This window comes from Equus quagga, chromosome 4 (genome assembly GCF_021613505.1).
Source record: "Equus quagga isolate Etosha38 chromosome 4, UCLA_HA_Equagga_1.0, whole genome shotgun sequence".
Classification (NCBI taxonomy): domain Eukaryota; kingdom Metazoa; phylum Chordata; class Mammalia; order Perissodactyla; family Equidae; genus Equus; species Equus quagga.
The window spans coordinates 51,605,077-51,619,297 of NC_060270.1; the positions used below are offsets into that span (position 1 = coordinate 51,605,077).

Genomic DNA, 14,221 nt, shown 5'->3' on the forward strand with positions numbered 1-14,221 from the left:
TTCGATGATTTTAAATTGCTTTGTGAAGTACACAACAATTAAATGCTCCAATAACCGAGTTAATTCAAGTGAATGGCAAAAATATACATCATCATACGGTATTTATAACGTATTAGTCAAAGATGGAAAAGTAATAAAATCAACTAACTGTTCAAGTTACACAGGGTTAAAAGACCTCAAATAAAACTAGTTTTTTAAAACAAAATTTAGGTTATCAAGAAAACGACAGAAGAAATTCAATGTGGGTAAAACATCAAAAGTATTCCAGTTAGCTCTTCGGGTCCATTCAAAAGAAGCCAAGAGCCAGCCCTGATGGCCTAGGGCCTAGCGGTTAAATTTCAGCGCGTTCTGCTTTGGCCCCCTGGGTTTGGTTCCTGGGCACGAAACCACACCACTTGTCTGTCATGTTGTGGCGGTGGCTCACATAGTACCACAAGAACCTACAACTATACACAACTACATACTGGGGCTTTGGGGGGAAAAATCAAGAAAAAAGGAGGAAGATTGGAAACAGATGTTAGCTTAGGGCAACCCTTCCCCTGCAAAGAAAAAAAAAGAAGCCAAGAAATGGACTACAAGTTGACAGGTACTCACTGAATTGCTAGACTGTGCTATGAAACCACTTTGGGAAACCTGAGTTACTGTTACTGGTAATTCTAATATGAGATCTATGTGGGAAAAACAATATACTTAGGAAAATGAGGTTATTAAATCAAAGTAAATTCCATCTGACGTCCTTCCCATAAATTAGGAGCTGTGAGGAGCTCAGAAGGCTCCTTTCCTAGGCCGAACCAGAAGGGGGCCTCAAAGCAGTGGGTGGAGCTGGAGGTATGTGCACACTTCAGAAGGCCAGTACTGAGCACTCTTAATGCCAAATCTCAGAACTCATCCCTTCCTGATGCTGCCTCACAGAAGACAACCACGTGTATAATTTAGGTTTAAGAAGCCTGAAGAAGGCCTCCCAAAGCAACCATTTCACTGAAAACTGAATATTGAAGACCAAGTAAATTTTAGTTACGATAAAGTCTCATACTACACTTATTTTTCTCTAAGTCTCTATTGCTATGTGTCAAGAAAAAAAAGTCACAGAATGTGTCTATATGTGTGGACAATGTTACTTAAAAGTACATCTTTAGGTCAGCCAAGTTCAAAGCAAGGACAGACCACACAAATTCCAAACGGCACCCAATTAAGAAATCTACATCTGAAGTACACATATGCAAGATTGCAGGTAATAGCAATGTTTGCTCTATTCATTCAGAAATCCAACAAAAGACAGTGATATTTATATTTAGCTCTACTATAAGCAACTCCTATGGGCAGAGGGCTGACTTTGGTGCGAAACCAGATGTCTAAGAAAAATTCATTTTTCTAGTTGTACTTGTTTGTGAAAAACGTGAAATGATGCTTCATTATAGGTTGTCAAATATTTAAACAAATTGTTACCAAGTATAGACTATGTATAAAGCTCTCAAAACAAATACAAAGGTGAATGAAACTCAGTTTTAGTGCTAAAGATACTAAGCATCTGGTGTGGAGGACAGTTACGAACTCAGATAACTCTACACAAGGCAAAGGGCTAAGCATTGAGAGTAATGCCTAAGGAACACGAACAAGGAAGATTAATCAGTCATCACTTCTAGGCCAATTTGTAATTATCAGCATAATAGTCAAAGTATGTGAAAAAGCAAACAAAAGACAGTTAAATATCTGCTACTATTAAACTTACTACTAAAGAACTATTTACAATTAACTGGAATTCTACAGGTCTTACAATAATGAAAAAAATCACATTTGAATGCTTAATTTTAACCTTAACCAGATTAATTTGTTTCTGGAAGGTCAAATGCAGAAAACAATAAATGCCCAACCCCACATGTGCTTAAAACACAATCAGTCTGACTTCTTTTCTTCTTCTTCTTCTTCTTTTTTCTTTTGGAAAGAATGATTAGAAAAATGTAAGAGCAAATTCAGTTTTTATAAAATGAAATATGCTTTTTATAGATAAGCTTCAACAAAGGTATTTTACTTGAGGTACAATGCTGGTGAGCTGCAGTCTCCCCGGCTGTAAAACGCAGACCTTGGGTGCCACAGTGGGAGAGCCCTTTCCCCCACCCACATTCCCTCTTTCTGGGATGAATTTAGAAACACTGGCCTGCAAAGTTGTAGATAAGTCTTTGCAGCCCACACAATCTGAGTCAAACTGGGCTCAATGGACACTTTTGCAAAGGCTAAGCAGAACAAAGACATTCTCAGAGGGCCTAATGTATAGTGATTATTCCACAAGGTCAACTGACTCTTGTCTATCAAAGTGCAAGATGTCTCAACGTGTACATTACAGAAGTGCTGGCCGATAGTTCTAGTTCAGTAAGTGGTTACAAGGCTACTTCTTTATGCTGAGCATGATATAAGGCGCTCAGAACGAGAAGGAGATAGGAAAGAAGTAAGGACATAATCTCCAAGAGCTAATAATCTAGTTGCTGAAAAAACACTTACCAAACTTTAAGACATAAATTCTGAAAACATTAGAGGTAAGATGGAAAACAAAATGAAAACAAATGCTTGCCTTTGTATAATAATTAATCCTGATCCCCAAAGCAGTGTTTAACCTTAGGAGTCTGCTTTAAAAGTGGGGGAAGAGGGGTCTTATTCATCTTTAGCGTCTGGTTCAAGTACCTCTGTTATTAAGGGGGGAAACATCATTTTAGGTTTTTGTTTCTTTTTAATACTATGTCCAAATAATAATGCTTCACTTAGAAGTGAATATATACATGCAGAATCTTTTCTGCTTTGCTTTAATAACCCATGATGATTAAAAAATCTAATGAATTAACGTCAGTCTGACTCCAGTTAAAATGACAATGTAGGAAAGTACTGTCTTCTACCATGGATACAGGGCTCCAGAAATTAACGATGGGGGAAAAAAAAGGCCATGGAATCAGTTACAGGCATTTAACAAAAAAAGATCCAATCTCTGTTCTCTCTTGCTAAGGGTATGTTTCTCAGTTTTCCTCACATCTATCCCCCACCGCACCAAAACCATTTGATCTTGAACCTTTAAGTCCTGTTCTTTTGTGCTACATGCATCAGTGAATCCTCCTGTTCGACAGAGAAATCCATGCTACTCAATTATTTTTACTCAATAGGTTTAGAGTCAGAGTTTTAAATTTAAAAAAATCCAAAGTATATTGTAATTTGAAACTAACCAAGTCTTTTGGCTAAAGAACATTAATCCTCAGAGCATCTTCCATTCAAGAAGGTCATTCTGCACTCCATTGGTTTTTCTTTTTTATCATATATATACTCACTGATAGCCATACACAAACAGTAAAACTTAAGAGCAGAATAAATAATATGCTTTTAACCTAGGTAGTACTTTACATAAAATTATAAACTGTCATATAGTGAATCTTCTCAACACCAGTAACATACAATCAAGATGTCTTCAGATTATCTGATTTAACGTGAACACCAATTTAAAACGTGCCAAAGAGTTCAACGTAACAAATACCCAGGTACCATTACTGTCAATTATTTTCTCTCTTATCATTGGAGATGATAAAAACATGGTCTTCTTACTCCCAAATGATATAGGAACCCAATCTCTTTCACTGACACAATAAAAAGGATCCAAATGTTGGAAACAGGCGAAAAATCCAGTACTCTAATACCACAAACTCATTTATTCCTAATGAGATGCTATCATTTATGAAACCTCAGAGCAAAAGACCTATAAATACTTGGGATTCAAAGTACATGTGAATTTCAACTGTTTTGATATTTATTCTCTATCCCATTTACTTGGTTATTAACTGATAAAAATCAACCAAATCCTTTCAAAAAGATTTTTTAATAAAGGCTCTGAAAGAACTTCATTCAATATTATTATTAATTATTATTACATGGAGGAAATAGCCCAGTGACAGCAGGTATTCAATTTCACAAAATGAACCAGTAGCAGAGTCTGAGAGAGAATCTAAGACTGATTCAGGACAATCCACTTAGTCACAAACAACAAGGGCAAACACAATCTTTTCCAAGCTTCACTACACTGCAGTACCCATTTTTTTCCCCTAAAATCATTTTCACAGGGTCATATCAGCTATGTGAATTAACAGACTCTCCCATGATGTAGCAAACATAAAATCGGATCCTTACCATGGCTGCTAAGTTTAGTGGTTACTGTTGCTTTTTCTTTCTTCTAAGATCTTTGCTGCTTCTAATACTTAACCTGATCTGCTTGGGGACAATCTAATAGCAGCTGTTTTTCTAAGATTTGTCAGTCTATATATTTCTTTGGCGTGTGGGAGGGGGTGCTGGAGGGGAGGAGCGTATACATTGATAAATCACTCAGGTTTATCAGTATCAGCACACAGTAGGACTGAACTTTAAGCTATGAAGACAATTCCTTCCAGCCATTTCTTTTCAAACAGGAATTTTGCATGCATTACAGAAATAAAATCCAAAAATCATAAATAAATCAGGAAAGCATGAGAACAAGAAAATAGAAAGTAATTCCTCCATTTTATTGACCCTAGTTCAAAAAAATCCAGATTATTCAGGTAGACTCTGAAATATACAATTGTCATAACGAAAGCATTTTAGAGCAAAATGTGCTGCAATATGCTACTATGATTAAAAGCCATATAATCTGGGGAACCTCTTAACAAAAAGAAAAGAGAAATGAACTAGGCAAATAGCTTTTTACATACTTTTCTACAATGAAAAGGCTGTAATTTTGTCACAGTTACACAAAGGTAGGTGCAACTTTCACCTTTACCTAGTATCAAAACATATTTTCATCCATACGTATTTAATCACATTCAAAGAAATCACACATGGTTTAATACCAAGAACAAACTATTATTTTATGATACTATCATGTGTTTTAAGTCTGAACCCATCATTACCCATACTAAGGGTAACCATTTAGCACATACTCCCTAAACAGAAAAGGTCCTCGCACAGCTCTTGTAGTTTTTTAAAATGTACAAATATTATCGGACACAAATGAGAGAATAAGGAGCAGCAATGAGGTACACCATACGTTCCCACTGTAGGCTGAGTCCTGGTCTTTGTTCCAATATTTTAGAGCCACTGAAAGGAAAGCTAAGTATCCATCCATTAAAACACATTTTTACATTATTTCTGACAAAAGTTATACTTCTGGTAGGTTCAGTCATCTCGATTATTCCTGCCTGCATTTGCTTCTTTAATACAGATCTCTTTCAATTCTAGGAACCTGCAGTACAACCACCTTGGAAAACAGGTCGGTAGCAGGACAATCTGATAAAACGTTAACTGGTAGGCATTGAAGAAGAATGCAAAGTTATTTTCCTAGGGAAAGAGTTCTGAAGTAATTCTGTATCAATGACAAAATTTTTGGTTTTTACCAGCTACGCATCTATCCAGATATCCACCTTGTCCTCAATCGGCAGGGTTTCCCTCAATCTTAAAATCTCCCAGAACAGTTTTAACCGTACAACTCAAACCAAAAACACTAACCACGCCCTTTAAATCCAGAGTCAAGACACCTTTTGCTTCCCCCCCTTAAAGTCCAAAAATGTACTCCTTTCATCTAAAAGGGCTTGCACCAGTTCCTTAACCCGAAGCAAAGACTCTTTTTAGCCATGCCTTGATATAATTCCTATTGGAAGACGCTTTCTCCCGGGCACTGTGCAGATGCCCACAGGAGGCAGCCACGCTTACCTCCCACACACCTGCAACCCCTGGCGGGATGCTGGAGCAGCTGCTCGCAGGACTGCACTCGCTCCGCTCTCGTCTCTCCCGGGAAACTACAGTCCAGGCAGCGCCTTCGGCTGCTACAGGGACCCAAGCTCCGCCTCCCCCTCCTCTAGTTGGCGAATTCGGCAGCTGTTGCTCCTCCCCCTGCTGTTCCTGCTGCTGCCCCGGCTGGAGGCGGCGGGAAGCTGCTGCCCCGGTACCTTCCCGCGTCCTGCACTTCTGCAGCTGTTTTGTCGCTTCCCTTGCCCTGGGGACCCCTCTCCCTTCACTCCGTAACCTCACACCTGGAGCTGCCTCCCGCCCCGTCCGGGCCCCTCCACGAGGAGCCCAGGCTCAACGGATCCCTCCCCGACCCGCAGGTCTGGCCGCCCGGTGTGCCTGGGGCTCGGCGGCTTTCGGGGAAGCTACTCCTCTGTCCGGGGCGCATCCCCACACCGCGCCCTCACTCCACCCCGACGATTCCCGCGATGCTTCCTCTCCGCCGCCGCGGCGTCCACAACTCAGCCACCCCACGTTCTCCACTTCGAGTTCTCCCCCCACCCCCCTTCCTTCCTCTACTCTGCCAGCCCGCCCCCACAATGGGTGAGTCGCCCGCGGGGCCGACCCTGCACCCTGATTGGCGCAGGTGAGAGCTGACCCCTCCCTTCCTCTTCTTTCCGTGCACCCTCTGTCTTCATCTCACCTCCTCCCGCAAAGGCAGGGAACTCTCCTACTATTGGCTAGAAGTGTCCCCACCCATCGCCTTAGGCTTCACAGCACGGCCTGCTGGGAATTGTAGTCTTGCCTGTGTAGGACTTGCCGAGGACGCCGGCGAACGGGACTACGAGTCCCCATAGGCCCCTGCGCGACTCCGGCTGGGCAGGATTCCGGACAACGCCTGGTTCCTCTCGGGTCCTTCCGGCGTCGCCGGAGTGAATTGATCCGGGAGTTGAAGAGGGCTCCAAAGGTGGGAAGTGAAGTCAGTGCCTCAGTTGTTGGTAAGGTGTGGCTCTTCTGTCCCAGTCCCTGTAGCCCCGCGCGGAGCAGAAGAGGTCTGGGGTCATACAGGGGCCGTGGCTGAGGCACTCGGGCTCGGCTCCGGCAGGCGGAGCGGACGGGGCTGGGAACGGGGCCCTATGGGCGTAAGCGAGGTTACCCTACGCGAGTGGCGTAAAGCGGGTTTGTAAATGCCGCTTGCCCTGCTCAGGCCTGAACGCCTCCAGGAAGTCTCCTCTAGGTGGAGGCGGGAGGGGAAGGGCGAGGTTGGCCTCTGGGGCCACCGGAGACGGGAAAGAGCGGATGTGCCTGGGGTGGGGGCCTGTGAAGGTGTGGCTTGGGGCGGGGAGATGGGGCTGCTATTTTCCCCCTGCTGTAGAAGTAGGATAGAGAAGGAGTGGAGGAAGGAAGGGGCGCTTGGAAGTCTGCTCTTGGGGTGACTCGGGTTATGCCCTTTGAGGAAAGAGGAGAACTGTAGAAGGAAGAGTCAGTGTTGACAGAGATCTACGGATTCAGTTTCAGTTCGTGCTATGACTCCTCCAAGTAGGTAATTTTGCCCTGAGCAGAAAAGCTTAACCATTTTAGATGTGATTCCTAATCTGACTTTGCATCTTTATTGTTTTCAAAGAGCATTCACGTTGGGATGCTGATGAGGAAACTGAGGAGATAAATGACGTGCCCAAGGTCACACACGTAGGGCTAGATCTCTAATCCAGTTGTAGTCCAGCTTCTGAATCAGAGCTGCCACACCAGAAAGAAACAGTAAGGAGATTGGTTGTGTTTTTTGAAAAGAGTGAAGAAGTTGCAAAGTAATGCATTTTATTATATTTCTAAGACGCCATTTGTGAGGTGAAGAGGTGTTTTTTGACCCAGGGAGAGATTCCTCAGTAGAAGAAGGACGCACGCTAACGGAAGAGAAGAAGAAAGCTTCAGTTTCAATTTACATATTTTTCCTTGTAATAGGGGTGGATTAAGTGATGGACTGTACTACCATCTTAAAGGGTAGATAATGAGATAGGAGGACGTCAGTTAAACGATATATCCCATTCTTGCAGTTGAAAGATACTCCTTTCTCTTCCTACTTTAGGACTGTTTTTATCTTCATTTTGTAAAACTGAGAGCAGTGGGATTGGAATTATTTCCCAAGACGTATTTTATGCTTTTTTCAAATAACACGGCATCACAAGAGAGTTTAGTTTGCTCCTTACTAGAAAAGAAGATACGTTGCATTTCTTGGAGGTAACATCACATTTATGTTGACTTTTCCCTCATTTTCTTGACTCTGTGTGTGAGTGTACATAAAAACATCAGGCTCTTGCATGTTTTATTTTTTTTTAGCATCATCTGTGACTTTTAGTATCCTTATTTTACATGTAGAATGGGAAAATAGGACATTTATAATTTATGTTGAGCAGAAAGCAGTGTGGTTTTTCCAGTATTATCCTTTATACTTTGTGTTATGACCAGTTATAGCTCAGGAATATTATTAATGGATAGTTTTTTAATAGAATTTTTAGACTTGTTCATTGACATCAGGATTTCGTCATGATAAGTTTGTACGTAAGAATCAGATGTCTACTGATAGCAGGTCATCATTCGTGGTTTACTGTTGTAGAAGTTGACCACTGAAATATGCTGCATTTTGAATGAACTCTTCAGTTGTTAGTGTTATCAACAAGGTGTTTAGCTTTTGAATGCAGAAATACTTTCTAGAATTACAGGTATTACATTCCCCTGTGATTGAAGTTAGGATGGCCTGGAGATTAAAATGACCTATAAAATAGAAGAGAGGTAGGATACTGTAGAATGAAATAAAATCAGGAATAATGGAGCACCATGAGTAAAGCAGTACACAAGGAAGGAAGACCAACTAAACAAATGGAAAGTTATGTAAGGATGACTGGCTCTGTGCTGTGGTAGAAGGGTGCGGTAGTTTAAGTAGACCATAAACTGAACATAAGTGATAGTAATGTATTTTCTAGATGGCACTGTGGGCATTGGCTTTTTCTGGGGCAAAGTGTGAAATGAGTTCTGACTTTTGACACACACCTCTGAGGTGGTGGAATGAGCTTTTGAACTAAAAGGTAAATTTGGAAATAAGTCAAATTAATATTCTGCATTTGTTCAGCATGTGTTAGTTTTTGTTCTTACTTCACTTCTCCCACGAACTTCTCTTCATCTCTGAGGTCCGTTATAGTTTTGCTATTTCACCTATGTTGGAATGGTGGAGTGATGTTTCTACTGTATTTATCTTAAGTCACATACTGGAGTACTGTGGTCGTTTTGGATCTCTGCGTATTAATTTAGCGTTCAGAGTGATGTGTACACTTGTATTTTTATAGTAGTTTCCAATTTACCAATGTCCACAATTGTTCTTATTTTGGGTTTTGTAGGAGCCTTGTGTCGGCTTTTGGACATCATCTCTTACAGGACTTAGGATGTCTTCCATATACATCTGTCTCTTTTTCTTTAAGGATAAAAGGCCTGTAAGAACAGAACTGCGTATTAGCGTTGTATTCCCAGTAGGTAAAATCATTGAGTACCTGTTTACAAAGAGAATGATGAGATTCAGATTGGTTAAGTGTAAGGTCATGCAACTAGTAACTGGTGGGACCAAGGCATAATCCAGGTCTTCTGACTGCACATCTTTGATATTGTGGAGTAAAGACTCAGTTCTCTTAGACTATTTATTTTACATGAGAAAAATATTTAAAATGACTTAAATATTCAAATACTATTACCCTCTTAACTGTATTTAATGCTGACAGTTTATCTTTTGTCTGCTGTCCAGCTCTCCATCCTCATCCCCAGCCTTTGTCATTTGTTGGACCTTTCAGTTACTACATACATAAGCTCCTGCTTGACTTGGAGGCTTTTGTACAAGTTCCATCCCCTTTCCTGGACTGCTCCCCGTCCCCTTCCTAAATCTGGCCAACTCCTAGCTATTTTCAAGGCTCAGTTTATATGTGATTCCTCAGGTACACCTTCCCAGACCTTCTTTGATCCCTCCTTCCTAAAAGTAGAGTAAGTTCCTACTATATATTCACCACAATCTGTACTTCTTTTTTGTAGCATCATCCCAATAGGAACTTAATTATTTCTGTATTTATTTCATAAATGTCTGTCTCTCACACTAGACTATACGCTACCTAGGGGGGCCCTCTCCTTTGTCGTGTGCTTCACCTCACTGCTTATAGGGTATCTGGTACAAAGTTAGTGCTCAGCAAATATTTGCTGAATGAATGAACAAATGATTGAATGAAGGAATGCATTTGTGCACAGTGCCTCCAGCACTCTGCTAGGGACAGAAGTACAAAAATGAAGAAAACAGACATGCTTCCCACCCTTAGATAAAAAAGAGTTATTAACAAAAGTTTAATATAAATTGTAGAAAGACGTTTGTTCTTTCTTGGAGGACTCTAATATCAGGATAGTTTTCCATGGGGAAGGGACAAAGAAGTCATTTTCTATTTCAGCAAAATTTCTGTATGACAGAACTTTTTGGAGACCTTATCACTGTCCTGCATTGATTATAACAAAATATAGACATGAAAGAAACTAACTTTTAATGGATTCTCTTCTTCCCTAATGTTACCTCATTTTGTCCTCATTTTCCTTTTTCTCTTTGTTGTTTGTTTTTTCCCCCCTAGATTGGCAGCTGAGCTAACATCTGTTGCCAATCTTCTTTTTTTCTTTTTCTTCTACTTCTCCCCAAATCCCCCCAGTACATAGTTGTCTATTCTAGCTGTAGGTCCTTCTGGTTGTGCTATGTGAGATGCCGCCTCAGAATGACTTGATGAGTGGTACTAGGTCCACGCCCAGGATCTGAACTGGTGAAACCCTGGGCCACCGAAGCAGAGCCCACGAACTTAACCACTTGGCCACAGGGCCAGCCCCCAGTTTACAATCATGGTATCTTCCTTTAATTTTACCTTTAATATCACCTACTTTAGAAAAGGTGACTTTATGAAATTGAGTAGTGCTTATTTCAAAGGAGCTTATATTTTGGGCTTGAAAATATTTCATAATGTTGGGTCTTAAGATAATCTTATTTGCTTTAAATCTAGATACTTATGAGAGTAAAAGATGATTATTTTTAAAACACACAAAACTAAGTTTCAGGGATGAATAATTGTGTTAGGTTTCTGCTCTGAAAAACAGGTTCGCTAGTCCTTCACAGTACTATAGTAATGGCATAGAATAAATTCAACAGCTCTGATTTGCTGTAGCCTTACATGCCTACATGATTTCACCACTTCACTCTCCCACAAAATATTGTCAAAAAGGGATTGCTGATATTTGGCTTTAAAATTTGATAATACTCTCAGTTTTTATTATTAAATATGTCTCTGATAAGTCCCAAAGTTATTTTTTCTTAAGTCAGTCCTGATGTTATTTGAATCTTGAATAAAATATTCACATTTACCGGGGGCTGGCCCCGTGGCCTGGCCCTGTGGCCCAGCCCCATGGCCAAGTGGTTAAGATCGTATGCTCCACTTGGGCAGCCCAGGGTTTTGCTGGTTCAAATCCTGGGCGTGGACATGGCACCACTCATCAAGCCATGCTGGGGCACCATCCCTCATGCTACAACTGGAAGGACCCACAACTAACAGTACACAACTACGTACCAGGGGGCTTTGGGGAGAAAAAGGAAAAGTAAAATCTTAAAAAAAAAAATTCACGTTTACCTATCATAACCAATATTTAGAGGATAAAATTGAAGTACTGCTTATATGTTGTTGGATTATTAAGGTCAGTATGCTAGGTAATGTTACAAGAATTTTAAGCTAATTACACGATAAATAATTTTTTCTCCATAATATAAACTGTAAAAGTGATTTAGAAGTTAAATAGCGTGATTGATTGCGTATATTCGTGTATTTGAACTGTTATAGAAAGTTGCAGTCTTCTGTTTTAGGAATATGCGTGTGCATGTGCACACACACACACACAGTGCAAAAAATGAAAGCACCTTTATTGCAACAATTAGAAATAAGGTATTTGCAGGGGCTGGCCCAGTGCTGTAGTAGTTAAGATTACATGCTCCAATTCAGCAGGCCAGGGTTCACGAGTTTGGACCTGGGCGTGGACCTACACTCCACTCATCAAGCCATGCTATGGTGGCATCCCACATGCAAAATAGAGAAAGATTGGCACAGATGTCAGCTCAGAGCAAATCTTCCTTGAGCACAAAAAGGAAGATTGGCAACAGATGTTAGCTCAGGGCCAGTCTTCCTCACCAAAAAAAAGAAATAAGGTATTCACAGAGAGTTAAACAGTGTAGTTTGGTGGTCCATTTTTGTGTATATGAAGATGAAAATTTCAGTTTTCTCGTTTTAGCTACAAAATTAATCGCATCTTAATGTAGTGTAATATTACAATCTTGTTTTCAAGGTCACCCTTATATTTTTGGTTTGGGTGATCTTTTTTCCAACCACCCAAGAAGTGATTTGAATTTATTCAGTCTCAATCTCACTCTTCTACAGTTGCCCAGAATCCAGTGTTGCTATATGGTTTAAAAAAAGAGAGAGAGGATTTTACCAGCAAATTTATGAATTATAGGGTAACAGCAGTGGAACTTATTAAATGGTAGTCACTACTGTTTACTCATGCCAGTCCTTTGGAAATAAGTTTACCAGAAGTAAGTCTAGATTGTATAATAATGATATTTCAGTTCATTCATTTATCAAATATTGATTGAGCATATATTATGTATGAAATTGCCTTAAATGAGCCAGGATATAATATGATAGCCAGCATTTATTGAGCAGTAACTAAGCACAAGGCATCATGCAGGCGTTTCACACCTTCTTGTATAATCTTACGGCAACCCTGTGAGGTGGAGGCACTATTATCCCTAATTTCAACGAGGAAACTTAAGTGCAGAGATGTTAAGCAACTTGCCCAAGGTCGCACGACCAGTAATTGCTTGGAATTAGGGTTTGACTTCATGCTGGCTGACTCAAGAGATCCTATTTTTAATCATCAGTAAAAACGATGTTAGTGGTCGAGCTCTAGTGAAGAGAAGTTAGCTTTAGAGTTGCACTTGCAGAGATGTTGTATCTTAGGCGCTAAGGTCAATGTGGCAGGTGAAAATTACTTATATTCAAACTTACTCTAAAAAATCCCTTGGGAAGTTACCACTTTGGAGACTAACATAACTTCAGCACAGCCAGGTTTTCCTCTGGCGTTGGAATAGAATTGCTTTTCCTTTGAGTATTAGGTGAAATCTTTGACTTGTTATTGAGAGACCATGTTGGAAAAGAAATGTGTGTTATAATATAAGAATCACAGTGTGGCGAGCTGCTTATTGTGAGAGGCACTGTGGCTCTAAGTCTGGTGGAGGAGTAGCTTATCCATGTCTCTTATCTCTTTCACTCTGGGGCTTATGTGCATGAAATGGAATTATGATCACCTATGTATTTCAATAGTTATTCTTCTTTCTTTCTTTTTTTTTTTTTTAAAGATTTTATTTTTTCCATTTTCTCCCCACAGCCCCCCGGTACATAGTTGTGTATTCTTCGTTGTGGGTTCTTCTAGTTGTGGCATGTGGGACGCTGCCTCAGCGTGGTCTGATGAGCAGTGCCATGTCCGCGCCCAGGATTCGAACTAACAAAACACTGGGCCGCCTGCAGCGGAGCGCGCGAACTTAACCACTCGGCCACGGGGCCAGCCCCAACTTCTTTCTTTTTTTTTGAGGAAGATTAGCCCTGATCTAACATCTCCTGCCAATCCTCCTCTTTTTGCTGAGGAAGACTGGCCCTGAGCTAACATCTGCTGCCAATCCTCCTCTTTTTGCTGAGGAAGACTGGCCCTGAGCTAACATCCGTTCCCATCTTCCTCTACTTTATATGTGGGACGCCTAGCACAGCATGGCTTGCCAAGTTATGCCGTCTCCGCACCCGGGATCCGAACCGGTGAATCCCAGGCCACCGAAGCACTTAACCGCTGCGCCACTGGACTGGCCCCAATAGTTATTTTTCTTTTAAAGAAATGTTAAGTATGTCAGTTGAACTTGCGTAGGGTAAATGTATGTATAACGTGATGCAGGTATGCTCGCTGGATTTATGCATAGTGGCAGCTTGACATGTATTTCTTTATTGTCTCTCTTCCCTGCAAGACCGAATGCCCTCAAGGGCATGGACAGTATCTGGCTTTTCATCACCACATCTCCAGCTAACACTGTCACTGACTTACTTTGACCCTACAGAGTACTGTGCTAGGGACTAGGAAATAGAGAAAGGAGTAAAACTTCTCTTTAGGGCAGATAAATTTAGTGGATAGAAAGGGATGCATTTAGCCTTTCTGATGTTTTAAGTACTTTTACATACATCAATTCATTTGATAATTTTGCATCAGAGCTTATGGGAAGGGGAAAAAATTGATAGTTTCTCTAATTTACCCTCTGCTCCCTGGCACTGAACCGTGCCTTCCTGTGTTCCTCAACCATCCTGTCTTCAGGATGAACTGGAACTCCAGTGGAGATTGGAGTTAAGGAATG

General features: G+C 40.9%; 2 protein-coding genes across 11 annotated transcripts in view; one reads left to right on the top strand and one right to left on the bottom strand.

The window, feature by feature from the left end:
* Positions 1–5,818, bottom strand: part of SERPINI1 (serpin family I member 1) — a 79,194-nt gene extending 73,376 nt beyond the window's left edge. The window contains exon 1 of the mRNA XM_046657894.1: positions 5,710–5,818. The gene's annotated coding sequence lies outside the window, so the exon portion shown is untranslated. The remainder of the gene's footprint in view (positions 1–5,709) is intronic.
* Positions 5,819–6,588: 770 nt separating this feature from the next.
* Positions 6,589–14,221, top strand: part of PDCD10 (programmed cell death 10) — a 41,419-nt gene continuing 33,786 nt past the window's right edge. For 3 of the 10 annotated variants that reach the window (XM_046659558.1, XM_046659563.1, XM_046659561.1), the window contains exons 1-2: positions 6,615–6,722; positions 7,808–7,959. The gene's annotated coding sequence lies outside the window, so the exon portion shown is untranslated. Of the gene's footprint in view, positions 6,728–7,807; positions 7,960–14,221 lie in introns of all 10 variants that reach the window. The other 7 variants (XM_046659565.1, XM_046659566.1, XM_046659560.1 and 4 more) reach the window with 6 other exon arrangements.